General features: G+C 39.0%; 1 protein-coding gene across 2 annotated transcripts in view; it reads right to left on the reverse strand.

Moving 5' to 3' along the window:
• Positions 1-3,377: 3,377 nt before the first annotated feature.
• LOC142987267 (LIM domain transcription factor LMO4) overlaps positions 3,378-18,409 on the reverse strand; it is a 145,987-nt gene continuing 130,955 nt past the window's right edge. For both annotated transcript variants that reach the window (XM_076135921.1, XM_076135919.1), the window contains exon 5: positions 3,378-5,378. The gene's annotated coding sequence lies outside the window, so the exon portion shown is untranslated. The remainder of the gene's footprint in view (positions 5,379-18,409) is intronic.

The following is an 18,409-nucleotide window of genomic DNA, read 5'->3' on the forward strand; positions in this document are numbered from 1 at the left end:
ATTCGTGCTAAGGACTATTTAATATAATTTTTTTCCAGAATTCTATTGTACCCAAGTATAGCTGAAAAATATTATTTCAGGTACCCATTTTTTGACTACAATACATATTCCTTATATAAGTATACAAGAGAGTGCTTCTTCAAACTTCAATTAAATAAGTCACTCATATGAACTTCTGATATAACATCTTTAGCGCTTCCTAACACACTTTTATAAACTTTCTTATACCCGCTAATTATAGATATCGGCTACAAATCTCTATATAAAGTGAGCCAGCTCGTGCAAGTATCGGGATAATATTTTTCTGTTGTGAAATACTTGCCGGCACAACAAGATAATCCAATTGTCAGACCAAACTCGTGCCCAACAGGCGTGAGGCGCTTTCGTCTGTGCACTCCATTGGGCCCCTACTAACACTTCTCGATCACTTATCACTTAACAATCAGGAAACAGGGTTTATAAGTCTTCTACTATTTTTATTTTGATCAGATTTTTTAAAACACGAACTGACTTTGAACTGCAAGAATAGCAGGTTGTGTGATCGATTTACAGTGATGGAATTACGTAGACGTGTAACAGTACGAAACGACAATTTGTAGGAATAAAGTTGCATAATTAATTGATTTAATTACTGGATATCTAGGTAATATCAATCTAGGTAATATAGTTACTTACAGTTCTACGAAGCTCTACGCACGTAGCACACGCAGATTACTTTCTCAACAGTTAGCTATAACTATAAAGCGTAGTAAGGGTCCGATATGATATAGAGGTTTTAGCTCAGATTACAGGCGATACAAGCCCGCCCGATGGGTTTCATGCGGACTCATTGAACGGAAGACTCGATGTAACGTGAATGTGCACAGATTTGTCACATAATACTCCCAAACGATATCGACAACAGTATTCACGGGGAATAAACATTTTTAAGCCTTTTTCCTATAAATGTTCGGTGAAATGTAAACGTTTTATATTTTTAAAGTGATACAATTGAGGGTATTGTGATTTTTCCCACGTTTAAAGAAAAATATTGTTCCATCGTCAGTAGGTACAAGTAACTTTTATAACAAATATTTTTAAGAAATAACGAATGAGCTATCTAATAAATAAACTATTGTTCTTAACGGATCTTCACTCACACTCAGGGCGTTTTGTGGTTATAATTCATAACGAAGAAACTGCTTAAAAGAGTTATGTAGGTAAGTTCATTTGTCTTACTGCATTATGTACGATTGCTTAAATATAAAGTTAAAATGGGCGTATTATTCTGAACGGGAATCGTTTTTCGGTAAAAAACCTAAATAAGAGATGTCAGGAATTCATATAATTTCATGCTAATAGCATAAATGGGAGTCTGCAAGTCTAAAACGCACACCCAATAAAGTTTATCAAAATGAAACACGAAGATAGTTGAAAACCAATAGGTAGTATAAACAACATTTTCTATTTAACTACCATGAGCGTAGGGAAGTCAGGTAGGTCAGGTTAACTTGTACTTAATATGTATTTTTAATAATGACAATTTTTTAGTATCAGTCTCAAGGATTAACGTTCAAGCAATCCTTTTAAGTGACTGCAATTTATTTAATTCATGTCTTACTTAAGAATTATAAATTAGTCTTGAGTCGCAATGAATTAATTATAGATACAGCTATGTGTGTTGGTATGTCATCAAGTACCGATTAGGACACGACTTGATCAATCTGTGATTTTAATTAATGGTTTTTTAAACTAACTTTTGCCTACCTTAGATCAGATCCAATCATCGGTCCTTAGTAAAGAGTGCAATTCTGATGTGTTTGATTCTATGTTTCTTAGCATTGTGACAACCGAACGATGTATCTTTAGGAAAAAATAATCTTATTTTATTTGTATTTTTTTATTATTTGTCCAAAAAAATGTCTCAATTATTCTCCATTGTCAAGAAATATTTTATTTTATTTGTTTATGGCTCGTATTTATAATTATCCTGCTTACTTTTGAGCAAAAAAATACTCCATAGTTATCCCGTAAAAACAATGTCAACTTTTTCGAATTGGTATAACAGCGAAGTTTATTCAGATTTTTCTTATCCCTGCTGCGGTACAAAGGAAATGAAATCGAAATATTTTTGAATAATAATTAAGCATCCCGTCCACTCATTTTGTCATGACGCCGTCAAAAAAGGCTCCGGGAAGGCTTGTTTACATAATCGTTCAATTTGCAATGTTAAACAATTTCGACCAGCTGTTTTCTTGCTTTTTAATCCAACAAAATGTACATAATTGCTCGTTTTTTGCCCCGGAACAATAAGTTCAGCCAGGGTCAAACATAAATTAAAATAAAATTAAATACATTCTGTGATTTTTTAGCGAAAATTCATTATGCTGTCCTTAATTTAGTAGACAGTAAACATCAATATTTAAATAGATTTAGGTACCTACAAAGTAAATTTTTGTTTTAAGTTTAGCTTATTTCTAACTTAAAAAGTACGTAATCTTTGTAAGTTCAATTCAGCTTTTTGTACATTAATATTATTATTTCACGTAACTTTATTATTTATAAAAAAATGCTAATTTAACCTAGTGACTCGTGTTAAATGTCGAAAATTAATGCTCGAAAAGATTGATCGTAATAATTATAACCCATTAAAAATATCTCCATATTCACAGCTTTATGACACCTCAGGAGTAAGGCTCGCTGCCATAGATCAAGTTTTGAATAAGTTCACCTTTTATTTCCTCTTAATATTAGGAACATAGCAACACAGTACTCGGCTGTGTTAAGCACGAATAATAATATTCCGAGAAATCATTGAAATTATCGACTAAGTAGGTGCCCCAAAAACAAATTAATTTATTCCAGATAGATCGGTATTGAGTTTTTACGTTTTTAACTTAGAAATAGAAATACCGTAAAAACTTCAGTTTACACTCATCTATTGTTCATTTTACTACTTACCTAATGCCTTAAGCAAAGTCGTAAATGTGTGAGTATTCTAATTAACTGGGATGTTTTAAGAAAATCTATTAAATGCAGTAATAGCTGAGATCAAAGACAAAAAGGACCTACCGAAACGCTAATATAAATAATTAAAGAGTTTACAGGTGGTTTTGTCCTTCAGAAATGTATTATTGCTCTGAGTTACCTATCCACTAATTCGGTTAATATGAGTGAACTTAGCTTTGTCTTCTGCACCAGCAAGTGGATGCAAAATTTAAGATCAAGAGTCAGTCCAGTTTTGTCAAAAAGTTAATTGTTCCGGTTAGCTTAACCCGGGCTTGAACCCGAGACTCGTGATCAGCAGTGAGATAGACTACCGACCGCGCCACAGAGGCAGTCAGATCTAGACATATGTGTAATTTACAATTGGGTTTTTGGTAATAAAACAAGGTAAATAATTTACAAAATTTTATTTTCTCCTCCTGTCACCGGCTCTCTTAGGCTAGGTATGTATGTTCTTTCTTTGTGTACTGGTAACACCATAACTGTCGTTCTGAAACTGACACAGACTTGACGTTTCACCTCGGAGTTTCCACAGAATCATCTCATTAGATATTATATCGTTCGGTAAGTATCAGTGACCAAACGCCAAGCCTACGGAGCTTCCCGTAAATTAAACATATCGTTAGATGGCAAGATTCACTAAACGCTAACATTATATTGTATGCCGGTCATTCTTTCATGTCAGTTACAATAATCTAAGCACATATAGTCCATTAAAGATCTAAAGATCAAAAAATGATAATGTCACAATTTACTATCAAATGCCATTGAATATAAATAATACACTATTGAAACGATATTTATATTATGTAAGTAGTCGTCGATGCAACTTGACTTATCGTAGGTACACATATAAAGGAATGTTAGCGTTTAAGGTTACACTATTTACAACTGTATACATTTAAAATTGATCGAACAACTGGTAAAACGTAGATCAATATATACAGAGACCGATAGTAACTTGAATTTAAACTTCGAAGATGTTGGCATCAAAATTATTGCTAAGAAGTTTTGCGCCCAAACTGTTAGGTACAAGATGTGTCTACTTATATCTATTTATGCTAATATGTACAATATAAACGTATAATATTAACGAGTGATTTGATTTACAACTCGTGTACAATGAAATAACAAAAGTTGAGAGATATTTACATAGCAAGATTGTCATCACAGAGACGCGGGTGCTTGAAACATGTTGCGTTGTCTAGCGGTACTTAAAATATAATGTTCAATCGTACTCTCTGGCAAGATTCGACAATAACTATGTGTTACTTATGGCTGACGGCTAATGTTGTAAGATCTGTCTGAGGATTGTCAGCGGCTCACTTATAAAATATCATGTGTAAATAATCCATATTCCTGTATTTATAAATTACAAGAAATGAGTTTGAAAATTTCATTGTAAATCGATTTACTCTAATTGAGCAAAGTGAATCTCCCTGACAATCCTGTTTTATTTTTTCTTTACCTTACAACTACTTATATAATTTTAGGCGTGCGATCTTACAACACTGGCATTAATACAAATTGATTAACTTTTACAATGATTGTTCATTTGAATAAAAAATGCGGAAATTTCATTCTATTGTTAAGTCGGTTGCTATTGTTTGGTATGCTAACTGCGTAAAATATATAACAGTATTCACATTTAATTACGCAGTCTCGCTTTTTGTTCGATAGATCAAAAGTAAAAACAATAAAATTGTGTTTTAATTCATCAACAGTTCGTTACCAACAGTAGATGACGCCTACAACGTGGTAGAACGCTGTTGAAGTTTTAAAACAATATATTTTAATAGTAAGATATGCTTATTTTCCACGTCCTCGTCATATCACTTTACAATAGAAACAACACTTTTGTGTTTAACACATCTCGTTCTTTTCAACTCTTAAGTACCAGTAATGGAAATTTACATATAGCAAGTTAAGTTATATAAATTGCCATTTTCACAACCGAAATTAAATATGTAGTAGGTACTAAAGTATAACTTAACAGTTCACTGCCGCAGTAAAATTGTTACTGAGAGAGCGTCGTCTATCAGTAAGAATTTTACGTAGAGTCGTAAGTTCAATAAATTGTCTGTGGCACAACACTGTCACTCTGTCTCGTCGTCGCTGGGCTGACGCGGGAGACGGGACTTGAGCGATGCGGACGACGTGGAGAGGTCGAGCGCCGGCTCCTGCGAAGGCCCGGCGCACGGGGCGCACGGAGGCGGCGGGGCCGGCGGCAGGCTCAGAGGCATGGCGTGAGGCCGGAGATACACCGGAGGCTGCATGCTCGAGGGCCCCTCCATCTCCGGCGCCATGCACCCCATGGCCGGCGGTGTCCAGCACGCCGCGCTCGACGTCTCCGCCGGCATGCCCGTGGTGCTCAGGTACGAGCACGCCATCATCTGTAACAATCACAATCATAATATAAAACGTTTGTTCAGAACATAATTTTCGAGCACAATTACGTTGATTGTGCGTGTAATCTCCGAGAGAGATTGGAGTAAAAACAGGGCTTACATAAATAATGAAATATGTACTATTATGAGATGAGAGGCCTAAAGAATTCGTAGATGGTAGAGGGGGTGTTTCCTAATCACGCTAATGGCCAATGCGCAGCATAGCCGGCGGGCCGCGCCCCGCACCCTGACGCTCCAAGGAGGCTTTCATGTTAATGCAGATTGGGCGCAGGAGCAGTTCGGTGCTAAATCGCATCACATGTCCGAAGCGACGCCTTGTAACTTTACACTACTTATTTCCAACTTCACGTGTTAGATTCATAACATTTGTTATATTTTGTTGGTTCTGCTCGGGGCTCCGTTCTCGTCGATGTAAACGTTGTATTTAGTTTCTCACGTCCGGCCATATATCTTAAAGTAATTGTAAGTAAAGCATTTAGTGGCTATATATCACGTAGCCGGTGCAGGCGCCGTTCGCGTCCATTTTTCACACATATCGGTGTGAAATTGATTACCGACACAATACACGAGGCGCCCGGTCACTCGCGTGCGAACAACTTGTACTACAACTTTATAATCACTTATTAAAAATACGTTATAATATAAACACGTCCCACAGGGAAGATTTACACTTATGCAGCCATAAGGTGCCAGAAATTATTTGTATGCATGGATATGTATGTATATATTGTATATCTTCGGTAAATAATAATATGTATTTTATTAAAAAAACAGATTCAAACTTGAGCCTAACTTTAAAAGTTTAAGCTTTACTTTCTCGTATGTAATCAACTTTAATCATCACCCAAACGCAAAACTATAATTTGCATCCGTATTGTTATATTTTACAAGTACATCAAAGAGGTCAATAAATTACCGGCAGCTATTATAATTAAAATAATTACACCGCTATGCGCTCCATTACACGAGTCTAAACATATTAATTAATAAATTTCTCCACAACATTAATGAATAGTGAACGCAAATTGATTTATACAACCGTTCGATAGTGGTGTATTGTTATAATAGTTTCATAGTTAATACGCCGTACAAAAGCCTCTACACAATTGGCATAGTTGGAGGCACCAGCTGCTCGCCTATACAGAGTGTTCTAACAATGATATTGTACCTAACTTTAATATTTATTGCACTTGATCAACTCTGCCGAACTTATTGTATGGAGTTTCAAACACCCACTATACGAGCTCGATCAAAAAAGGTAACATTTCATGCATAAATTAAATTTATTTGCAAGCAACAATCCACTCACGTCAAGTCTTTAAACAAGCAGAACTTAATTAACTTGACGCCATTGTACCTACCCAAGAACGTAAAGTGCATAATTAAACCCTTTACGTAAACGCTTTGGTTAATATGTTTAAGCGTCGGTATTGCTTTAGGAGACCTAAACTCTCCTATGAGAATAAACAGGGACTGGAGGCGCACTGGACGAGCCTCACCGCACAAATGAATTAGTGGTGTTGTGACCCTCCCCCCCCGGCGCACCCCCCGCCTGGCCCGTGGCAGGGCGGGGGGCATGTTGCGATTAAAATATAATTAGGCGCTCGGCAATTGTTTCGCCATCGAGCCAGGTGGCGCGGCTCAGGCGGCTAGGTAAATTAAATAGCCGTATAGGGTTTCCAATTACGTTCGCCCGGTGGTCGCGGAAAACACGCTTATTGCCTAATAATAGAACGGGGGGAACAATATGAGGATCTTGTGAGCTGATTAATTATTTGGAGCGTTCGTGTTAAAAATGTTAGTGTTGTGTTGTGTTGATGGGGTGCGATAGTAACGCGATATTAATTAGTATGAAAACAGTGTGAGCGGGTAATAAATCACGTTCACCTAGTGGTACTTTCAGCAGTAATGAATTCAAACGCCCGCGATAATTGCGTACCTAATTACGGGCGGACGGAGCTGTCTAATTTATCACTGTCGGATTATGAATTAGGAATGGCGTTAATTAAACATGCATAATATTTGTGAAGGTGTAGTGACGCTCACTATGCTTGTTACATGTTACCTTGCGGACGCTAGCAACACTGTTTCCAACATATGTACCTTAGATCGGACCATTTTAGAGAAAATCTGACAAACAGGATAAATATGATCTCTCTATCTTTTTTTACGTATGTGTAACTTATAAGACAAGTATAGAAAATATTATAACGCTCAGCTGCCATAGGGTCAACTAAAACAATCAAATTGCTAAGTGAACTTTACAATAGTTTCGCAGAAGCCTGAAGACATTTAATTCCTAAATCATTTTATTTGAAACCGCAACATTATTTAAGTCACTAGCTGACCCGCGCAACTTCGCTTGCGTCACAAAGAGAATAGGTCATAATATTCCCCGTTTTTGTGACATTTTTTACTGGTACTCTGCTCCTATTGGTCGTAGCGTGATGATATATAGCCTATAACCTTCCTCGATAAATGGGCTATCTAACACTGAAAGATTTTTTTAAATCGGACCAGTAGTTCCTGAGATTAGCGCGTTCTAACAAACAAACAAACTCTTCAGCTTTATAATATTAGTAGATTAGTCAAAATATTAAAGTTTGTAATGTTTATACAGATATATACACTATGTATAGGTCTGTACAATCTCGATGCAGTATGCACCTGACCCATGGCTCACGTCTGAAGGTGCAATTCCCGGAGGTCAGTAGCGACGTGGCCTTTGACACGATAGCGTTTTGTAATCTATATCGATATTAGAATATTTTGCACTACTTTGTTTTGTAAATTCTTAGTGTTTCCGAAAACAGTGAAACTATAAGACTTGTCAAATATGTATAATTAACGTTTCGTAAAACATACATTTTGCATTACTTTGCTAAGCATTTCCAAAGTGTTTGCGATTACTCGAAGACTTGAGAAATATTTGTAATGTTTCGTAAAAAAATACACTATGTAAGATTTAGAAAATGCAGTTTCTGAAAAATGTAGAGATATAGCTACTTTTTGTAAACGATATTGGTATACCTGCTGAATATAACGTGGTTATTAGGTTTAACCTGAGTGACCTTATTACACGAACGGTACCAACGCGAGTCAATCACAGAAAACCTTCACCTTGCTACTAAAACAATAATAAAGTGCAGTTTTCAACTACTTCAGTAACAATAAACATAATTTTGACCAAAATCACGAATATTATTTCATTTTAAAAGAAATTTAAGTTAATCGTGTAGAACAACTGTTAGCCGAAATAGTGAGGTAAGTTTTCACGTGTCTCGCGAATGTGTGGGTGAGTGTGCAAGCTAAGGTCACGGACGCGGCTGGGGTCAGGTCGCGTGACCTCCCGACCTCGCTGCACCGTAATCACCGATATACGATACTGCTTACGAATGGAACGCTTTATTAATCTACAACGTTTTGGGGTTGCCGAGTTCACTTATGAACCGCCCGCACGTTCCTTTTTCAGAATAGAGTACAATGCTTTCAATCAGCCAGCAACAATTTCATATTATAAAGAGTTATGAACCATTTGCATTAATTTTATTGAACACGTTTAAATACAACTCTCGTACATTCTATTAAGAAGACAATAGAGCGCTTCCACTACAAATTTCGGTTATTACACAGACATACCGTTAAGGAACTTGTGCGTACGTATGTGCGTTCAATTTAATATCGGCTATTGAATAGAAAACGCCTCTGCGTTCACAATGGCCCATCGGCATTCCATTAACTAGTAGAGCAAACACACGGGGACGCGTGCGGGCACTAACTCAATACAAAACGATTCCTAGCGAGCGATACTCGCACATTCGGGACATCGGGACATTCAGGGACATTCCTATTCGATTGTAACAACACTAACGACTGTTTATATTGGCGTCGGGTTCGGCCCGATTCGGACGACAATCGGCGCCCAGCCGAGCGACTTTCGCGAGACAATGCAAGACTGGGCCTAAATAATTTAATAGTTGTAGCGGCGTGGAGCGGTCGGCTAACACTCGGCCGACGTTCGACGATATTGCTTCGCTGAATCGAGAGGTTTATAACGTAAGCCTTTGTCTTGTGCCGTGTGATTAACATGTAGCACGCCTGAGTGCTGGGCCGATCATTAAGCCTTGTTGATCGAATGCCAATCTGTCTTAGTTATTGTACACGATTTGATTGATTTTGTAAGATTACAGCTGTACTGTTAGGAGCTTACATTTGCAGTGAGGACTTCGTATTTCTGAAGTTAATAAATCTTAGATAAATTCTTACTACATATTTCTAGATTGTCATTTATTATTAACATACATTGTACATTTTGAACTTAACTCAAGCGTTAAAAGTTACAAAGTCAAAAATAATTGCAGCGTGGAAAGTTCACGAGACCTTACAGACTGGGCGAGGATGTCCTTTATAAAGTTTTCCTTTTTGCCACTAATAATGGACGATATGACGGACTTGAAGTCACATTGACGTTTTAATAAGAAATCATTTATGATATCATATCAAGCCTGTATTTGTCATAGGGGTAGGTAGATAAGACCACTGTCTTTGTATTATACAAGTTGCGTTTTAACATTTTTTAGAAATACAAACAAGCATTTACGTCAGAAGAAGTCCTGAAACGCTTCCGTTAACTTATTTTACGGTCATGCGGTGTTTCTACTGTGCCATTCGGGTAGTAAACTCAGAAAAAATAATTCGTCAGCAATAAACATAAGGAGAAGCGCTAAAGATATGGTAAGGTAAGATATAAGAGTGATAGTAGCAGGGCGGGGGTAATAAATTAGGGCGGGCGGGCTGGTAAGGCGGGCGGCACGTCGCGTGCGCCGCGGCCGTTTGTCGCGTCGCGTGCGCGCGCGCTCATTGCTTATTCATGCACGTCGGGCACGCACGCCCCGCGCACACCATACCAGAAAAGTGTTACCCTACCGATAATGGGTTAAAAGCTGCCATATTACACCGATTGCATACTTAGATTATTTTTGCTTAACGTCTGTGTTTTTCGGTAATTTGATTGCACTATTCCTTTGGGAAATTGGTACTCTGAAATATTCATATAAATTTTTAAAAGTTAGGTTAATTAAGCTTAGCTGTTTGTTAATTAAAAGGTAAGTTTTCTTACAGAATAACTTACGAGTATGTTAATTAGGCTGCGTTTTCACGGTAACTTGTGAGGTTTGAACGGTGTCGCGCGGATCTCGCAGGCTCGATGACTACACATTAATCATCATTCACGTCTGCGGCGATAAGCTCTCATCTCACGTCGCCGGCTGTCTCGTCGCATCGCCGCTACACCGACGTCTTTATACGATAATTACACCGTTCCACCGATACCTCATCATTTACATGTTACAGACGCTCAAGTTTTCATTAACAACTAAACTACATTTGAGTAATATAATTACTGAAAGTATCGGTAACCATTCGCCTACCGAGACTTGTGAAATCAATTTTCCGACAAGTTTACCGTTCAAAGCGATATTTGACTTATACTGTACATAATACTACGAACTCGTAAAGTTACAATAACGTAGTAGATTCTTACGTAAACTTTAAAGAAATAACTGTATACGTCAAAGGATTTCGCATAATTCCCGATAACGAGCGTTCGAGTCGCTCTCTTACTTCAAAGCTGCCGTTTCAGTTACAGTTTATTATTAATAAAATTTGGTCGGGTTGTCGGTGCGGAGCGGTGCGGTGCGGTGCGGCGCGGGCTGTAACGAGCGTGGTCCGCGCTCGTTATCGGCGGCTCGGCCCGGTCAGCGCCGCGGAAAATTCGCCCGAAACTGACGCGCGTGAAAATTTAATGAACGGCCGGACGCTAGTTAACTAAAAGGTAAAGTGCACCCTCTTGACGTGTTCGGTAAATATTAATAGTGAGTGTGCTAGCGTGCGCCATTAAAAATGCACGAGTCCGCGGACACGGTGCCCGCCGGCCGAGGCCGCCTTCATTAGCCTCTTTACATGCCCTCCCTCGGCTGAATTGAGTCGCCACATCTCACCTCTACCGCCATCACTCCTCCGTTATTTTACGCGCCAAACTACCACTTTTCCGCTAGCCTGCTTTGCCATTCGATTTATCCAATAAAATGCGACATTCAATATCGAACTTCCTCCGATTCCGTGCTCTGCGTGGCCTGCGAACACTTCCCCAGAACAAGTTTTACTATCTGAGCCATTTTAAAACTCTTACGGACGCTATTAAGGATAATAGAAACTGTCTAGCTGGAACGATGAGTCAAGGAATTATGTCTGCTACTGGAATGATCTAAGTTTGACTTTTATGTCTTGTTCCGTTGCGAGAACAGCGGCTGTTCACGGTCCGTGCTATAAGTGCGCGAGACACCCGCGGTGTGTGGCGGCGCGAGGCGGAGGCGAGCGCGCCAGCGGGAGCGGACGACGGCTCGCGAGCTCGCGATATCTGTTACGCAGTAATGAGGATCGTTAATTATGTATCGCTAGGTGCGTAAGCTTTTCAATTTGGGAACGGTTCAGTGTCGCGGGCTCTCGCGAACGAGGTCAAGGGTTCGCGACTCTCTCAACCCTGAGGGGCTGCCAAATTAATGAGGCACTCCTTTGTAATAAAGAAATAACAAGAACTGCGCACGCGAACCCGGCCTCACCGACTTCGATGTCATTAAAGGCGTCGCGAAGTCTTGAAAGGAGTCGTTACCGCGCCTCGCCTAAACAACTGAGTTTTCATCAACATTCCGAAATATACACTCAAATTGCTTAGCACTCACGCTAAGAAAAGGAACATTGAAAATAATGTTGAAAAATTATGAGGAGAGACGCGGGGAAGAGGAGTCGAGCGAATAAACACATAACACAAATGAAACATGATGCTACGGTTTATTAGTATACCAACTAGTCGTATTTAGCCAGTTGCAATTGTTTCCCACAAGTAAGGCAGTGTGTACACGGTTGTGACGGTTCATATTAGTGGAACAGACAGGGTAGATTAGAGCGGGGGTGCCGGGCCCGGTCCCGCCGGCCTGCGGGCACGGGTTTCTAAGTCCCGCCTAATTGGATGAGCCGCCGGGCCAGCCCAATTAGCAGCACCGTTGTGATTCATTTTAATCGGGCGCCCTTATCAGTGCACCACTCGTGGTTGTGGTACTTGCCTTTAAAATACATGTGGGAGTGTATACGTGTTTTAATTTGCGGTTATTTATGTAATGATGTCAAATGTATTTTCGTATTTGATCGTCACGTTTTATCTAGGACGGAAAAGTATTTTGATTGTTCATTTTCCGGGTATTTTATTTCGTTCGTCAAAGATATTTACAAAACATATTATTATAATAAAATATTTTGCGATCGAGTGAAGCTTTACCTAGCTACCTCTAATAACATGGGACTAATCATTATACGAAAATGATACAAGTAAGGAAGAACGTGCAACAGCCGGCAATCAAATTCACAGTATTATAATTAGTTTGCTAAAGTTCTTCTATTCAAAACCTTTATGTCACTTTATCTGTATTATAACTGGTCAAAAAGATTACATGTAACTACTAGAAAAGAACTGTTGCAAGTAAAGCTGTATTTTCTTTAACAATGAATATTTGGTATTGTCAAAGTACAATAGTAAGAATGCTGTGCACTTAATATGCATATAAATGCTTTCAACAGATACTACTGAAGGTCGTCTGCCATCAATATAACACTTGTGTAAAGTAATTGTTAATTAATATTATTTATAGACAACTAGGAAGTCCGCTTGATTAACCATTTGTTTGTTGGATACAAGACTGACATAATAACTATTTTAAAACACAAAGGAAATGAATATTTACTATAAATATATGAGACTAAAGCAGTGATAGCCGAGTGGTTTAAGTTGGCACCTCCCACGCAAGTGGTCGCAGGTTCGAATCCGAGGCAACACACCAATGACTTTTCGAAGTTATGTGTGTATTAGAAATAATTATCACTTGCTCTAACGGTGAAGGAAAACATCGTGAGGAAACCTTGCATGCCTAAAATTTGTTTGATACATTTATTGAGGGCATGCAAAGTCCCCAACCCGCACTTGGCCAGCGTGGTGGACTCAAGGCCTAATCCCTCCCCCTCGTTTGGGAAGGAGACCCTTGCCCTGCAGTGGGACAGATATGGGTTATTAAAAAAAAAAAAAAAAAAAAAAAATGAGACTAAAAATAGCGCAATAAAGTGTAATGAAAAACGCAACCTACCAAATGTGATCTACTTTTATTCTGGATGCAATAAAAGAGTCTTAAATATTGATCAACGTGAAAACAAATTTCAACGAGATAATATCATAATTAAATAGGGTTTCATTGTACATTAGAATAATAATTACTTAATTTTCAATTTGATAATTACCCATTCTCCCATGATTGGGACTTCGTCTAACTATTCTCAAATTTCCTATTCCCTTATTTTTCAAAACCACCTTAAAAAATATACTGGCCTATTATAATATGTAGGACAGAAACATCCATATGTGAGATGCACAACTCCGTAACTTGAATGTACCATTTCCCCAATGCACTATAGAGACGCCGCGTTATAATATAGGTAACGCAGACGGTAGAGGGTTACTAGGACGAACAAACGAGATAAACGAGGGGTTTAGTCTATAGTGGGGAACACAAAAATATGTGTCACTAGAGCGTTTCAAAGATAAAAAATATATAAGTTAATGATACCGCTTGTTTCGTGTCGCGGATTACAAAACTTAAATAAGTCAATGATTTGTTATTAGTTTACAAAAATATGATGCGAGTGAAGTCAGGCGTGTTATGGGTAAAGAGAAGCATTACAGCACTGTTAATCGTGATATAGAATCCATATATTATTGATAATAGAATATAGAGCATTAATTGGGAACAATCGTGCAGAAGACTTCTTAATAGAAAACTTGTCAAAGGCTACAATAACTTAACGTTTAATAACTTGTACAAAAATCTAAGCATCTTATTATTATTTATTATCATCTTACTATTTATGAGATAAAAAGTTAATCAATACAACTAAGGAAAGGATGATTTTTCAGTGACTTACTCTAATTGATTTGATTATTTTAGACGTTACAGTTAGTCGTTACAAAAAGGTAAGTTTTATACGAAGTTAAAGGCGGAAAATAAGTTGTCATAAAGTCCCGAATTCGTCTTCAAGATAATTTTATTTACAGAATACTTTTTCTTTTGCATGCAGTCTGTTTAAGATGTAGGCAAAACAAAGTGAGTATAGAGGCTACTGGGCCGCATATATCGGTCGGTTGGAACAGGATCCCGGCTGACGTAGGCCCGTGATAAGAATTAATCAAGCAACCCGTTCTGTTAGTGCTACGGGGAAGGAGTGAACCGGGAACAAGTCGTTGTTGTTCTTTCACTTGTTTGACTCAACTAGACTAACTTGTAAGTTGATTTGGTGATTCATATTGAATTTCTTTAAGACATATTACTGCATTGAGTTCCGTGGTAACTGAATATGTAAGTCATATTTATAGAGTGCTATGTTTAACCAACACTTTTACAACACTTTTAAACACACACGTGTTCGTAAGAGTTTGGATTATTCCCGCGCGGCTAAAGTCTGCTCGATAAAAGCGCTGCGGCAAAAAAGTTAAAATTAAAAAGTCGATTATTTAAAAAAATATTCAGAACACAGCAACCACATTAAATGATTGGTGCACTACACCTAGTCCGGTCTGATAGAATTAACAAACACGAGCTCGCAACGTATTTTTCATCAAGCGAAATGCATTCGATCGCGGCATATCAAGCAGACGAACATGTCCATTAACGGTACAAGTTTACAAAACACAAAACAGAGGAGGCGCGAGCGAGATAGACGACAACAGAAACCACTTCCGCAATGAGATGGCGCACTTCCTGTGATTGAGGGCCGCCCGCCCAAGCCGCCCTGACCGGATCGCTTCTTATACGGGCGAAAACTTTCTCAAATGTGAAATTAGCTGTACAAGAAAATTACATTAATAATTGAGAGTTATTGGGAGCCGGTGTGTTGACCTCTTATGCACCCCACGCGCTGTGGCGTTGAAAGCAACATTGTTTTTAAATCATTAAAAAACTTAAGATGCTACGTAAAGTATTGCTAGCAGAACTAGCTCTTATTTTGTGGAAATTAAACTTAAGTACAAACAAAGCCAAGCTGCAAGAGCAGAAGATTGTCTTCAGTAACAATATAGTGATGGAACATCGAGTTTAATGCATTCTCGGCCCATGTGAAAACTAATAGGACAGTTAACATAACTTGCAACCCCAGGAAGTGCCATGATCGTGAATGTCAGTATAGGACTGCGTGAAACATTAAACGTGCGCATTTGGCAAATGCGATGGGTACATATTGTGCTGTAAATGAAGGCACGCATACCCAGCTCTAGCTGTGAACACTAGCTCGGCGTGTAATTTCCAGTGCATCCCGTTCTCATCTCTCTCGCTCAGCTAAGTAATGACTTAGATCCATTCCCGGATAAATAGCAAATTGAATGTGTGCCCCTCGTAGCACAGCGCCACCCCGTCTCGCCTGCCCGCCGGTCCCGCCACCTGTGTGTGCGTGTCCTTGTACAGACACGCGCTCGCACGCCGTGTGCATCTGCACCGCTGATATCGTACAATTTGTGTGTTTTGGTGATTAGTGTCATCTACCTATACATCACACTTCATTTAAGGGTTTTAACAGTTGAGTGCCAGCACTTTTACAGCTAGGTAACGTCAATCTCCAGACAAAATACTAAAGCAAAAGCACACTCATCTACGTTGCAACACGAATAGTTAAACTATGTTTTAAAACTAATTTCGAGGCGGGCGTCGATAACCCGCTAGTATTTACAATGTTTTTCGTCGGTCGTATTTTTTGGCTTGTTTTACGGTCGGCGAATATGAAAAGTTTTGAGGAGCTCTCGCGGAGAGGCGTAAAGGCGGTTTACGACGCGTCTTCGAGTTGAATGCGCCACATGTTAGCGTGTTTCACTGAATTTTCTCGCGGTATAACCACATTACACGTGCTCCATGACCTGACCATGAAAATTTTAAACGACTCGCTTCAAACTAAAAGGCTCGTTCTCGCCATCGTAAGTCGAGGAACGGCTGTATAAAGTAGAGCCCACATTTGTTGTGTCGAACGTTCGGGGGTCGGCTAAACCGGCGTCTTTTTAAACAGCGCACAATGCAATCCCGACTGGGCCAGCTGCAAAAACTCCCGCTCTCAGGACAACAAAGAGATGTCCTTATAAATTCTCGATTAAATTTTGGATACGAGCTCCAATGAACACAAATTCCTAGAGTCGGTCCAATAAAGGACGCCGTGCAGCCGCGTTAGGAGGCCATAAACGAACGTATTATCCATGTAAGGCGGAATAGCCGTTGCACAATTAATTGTTTCATTTTGGGAAACAATTCCCGCTCCTCATTCAATTAAGAGCGGCGACTAAGGGGTGTGGGGCGGCGGCGGGGGTGTCGGGACTACCCCGCCCGCTCATGAGACGGACGTATTAATAGCGCCTGCAATATTGATATACTCGTATCGTATCCCACGTACCGCGTTCGAATACGATATTGTTTGTTAGCGAATTCGATTTGTGTCGATCATAAATCTTGCGCCTTATGTTGAATTTGGAGTTGATTGAATTCGCACCGTGTAACGCAAGAGAAAGGAACGAGCGTCGCGCTCCTTTAAAGAGTACGCGTGCACGTTTTAATTAGTCTTTCTGGATGAATAATAGATTAACGAAGCGAGCTCCTGCCGAGCACCAGTCGCGGTGCACGACGCCGACGCTCAGGTGATGCCGAAGCGGGACTCAATTAGCAAAAACACACAGAATTAAGAGAGACAAACATGTCGGGCGGGACACATGACGAGGCGCCCTCCTCAATCCGAATTTTATATTGCGCCATTCATTATTCATTGTGTTTGTCAAGAAAATTACTGTGGACCTTTTAATATAACTTCCCGAGTCGCACAAACGGACCTACAAATTGGAGTTGCGAACAAGTTGGCTGAAGTCGCGAGTTAACCTTGGCGATTAGGGCTTGCGTGTCGAGCTGTCAAACAAATTTAATTAGGTGCTAAGTTAATGTGGATCATCGGGCTTATTTAGTCGGTCGCTTACTTGTGTAACATCATTACGGGGCGCTGTTAATACTGGGAATTCAAATTGACGTCGACATACTAACGTCGTTCGTTCAGTGGCTGGCGTATTTAATTTAAAAGATAGCTACGTCTCAGGGCAGAGCTTTCAAATCAGTGGTGTTGGCTGAAGATTCGAGAGCAATCTGTTAGATTGGTTCATTACGGCCTCCATTAGTGAAGTAATGAGTCGCGATGCATGCCGAAGCGAGGGCGGAGCAGACGGGGAAAGAAAACAAGAAACGCTCAACTGACAAAACGCTCAACTAAACACTGATCCCACTTTTAAGTAACCACCGACGTAGCAGAATAACACGGTAAAAATACGCTTAAAAATTACAAAAAAGCCGTTATATTTATTGAATATGTCAAATTATTCGAACATCAAGTCGACTCTACAAATAATACCTACTCATAAAATTGTTTAAAAAGGTTAAAATTAAAGATATCTTTTCGCGTAATCCTGATATTAGAAGAACTAAGTAGAAATCGTCTATAATAATTTTCGTAAACAAAATACTTATGTAACAATCAAATGTTACCTTTATTATAGTTCCACAGTTAGGTCTAAGATATTGCGGCAACAGCAATATAATTCATAGTCGTGATAGGTTGCCAGAACATACACTGAACTATTAGCTCGATTTGATTTTACAACATGTCTTAACAGCTTACTGTATTTGGAACCATAGGGCAAGGAGTTCATTGTTTTGCATACATTTGAATATAAACCAAGCTTTTATTATATTTCCAACATCATGATATATGTACATCTTCAATATTTAAACAAAGTTTACTAAATAAAAATTAAAGCTCTAATAACGTTGTTCTTTTTTTAAACTCTATTTTTTTCTCAAGCAAAAAGTTTCATATGCTCACTCTTGTAGTTCAGGTTTTATAGC

Source organism: Anticarsia gemmatalis, chromosome 3 (genome assembly GCF_050436995.1).
Source record: "Anticarsia gemmatalis isolate Benzon Research Colony breed Stoneville strain chromosome 3, ilAntGemm2 primary, whole genome shotgun sequence".
NCBI lineage: Eukaryota > Metazoa > Arthropoda > Insecta > Lepidoptera > Erebidae > Anticarsia > Anticarsia gemmatalis.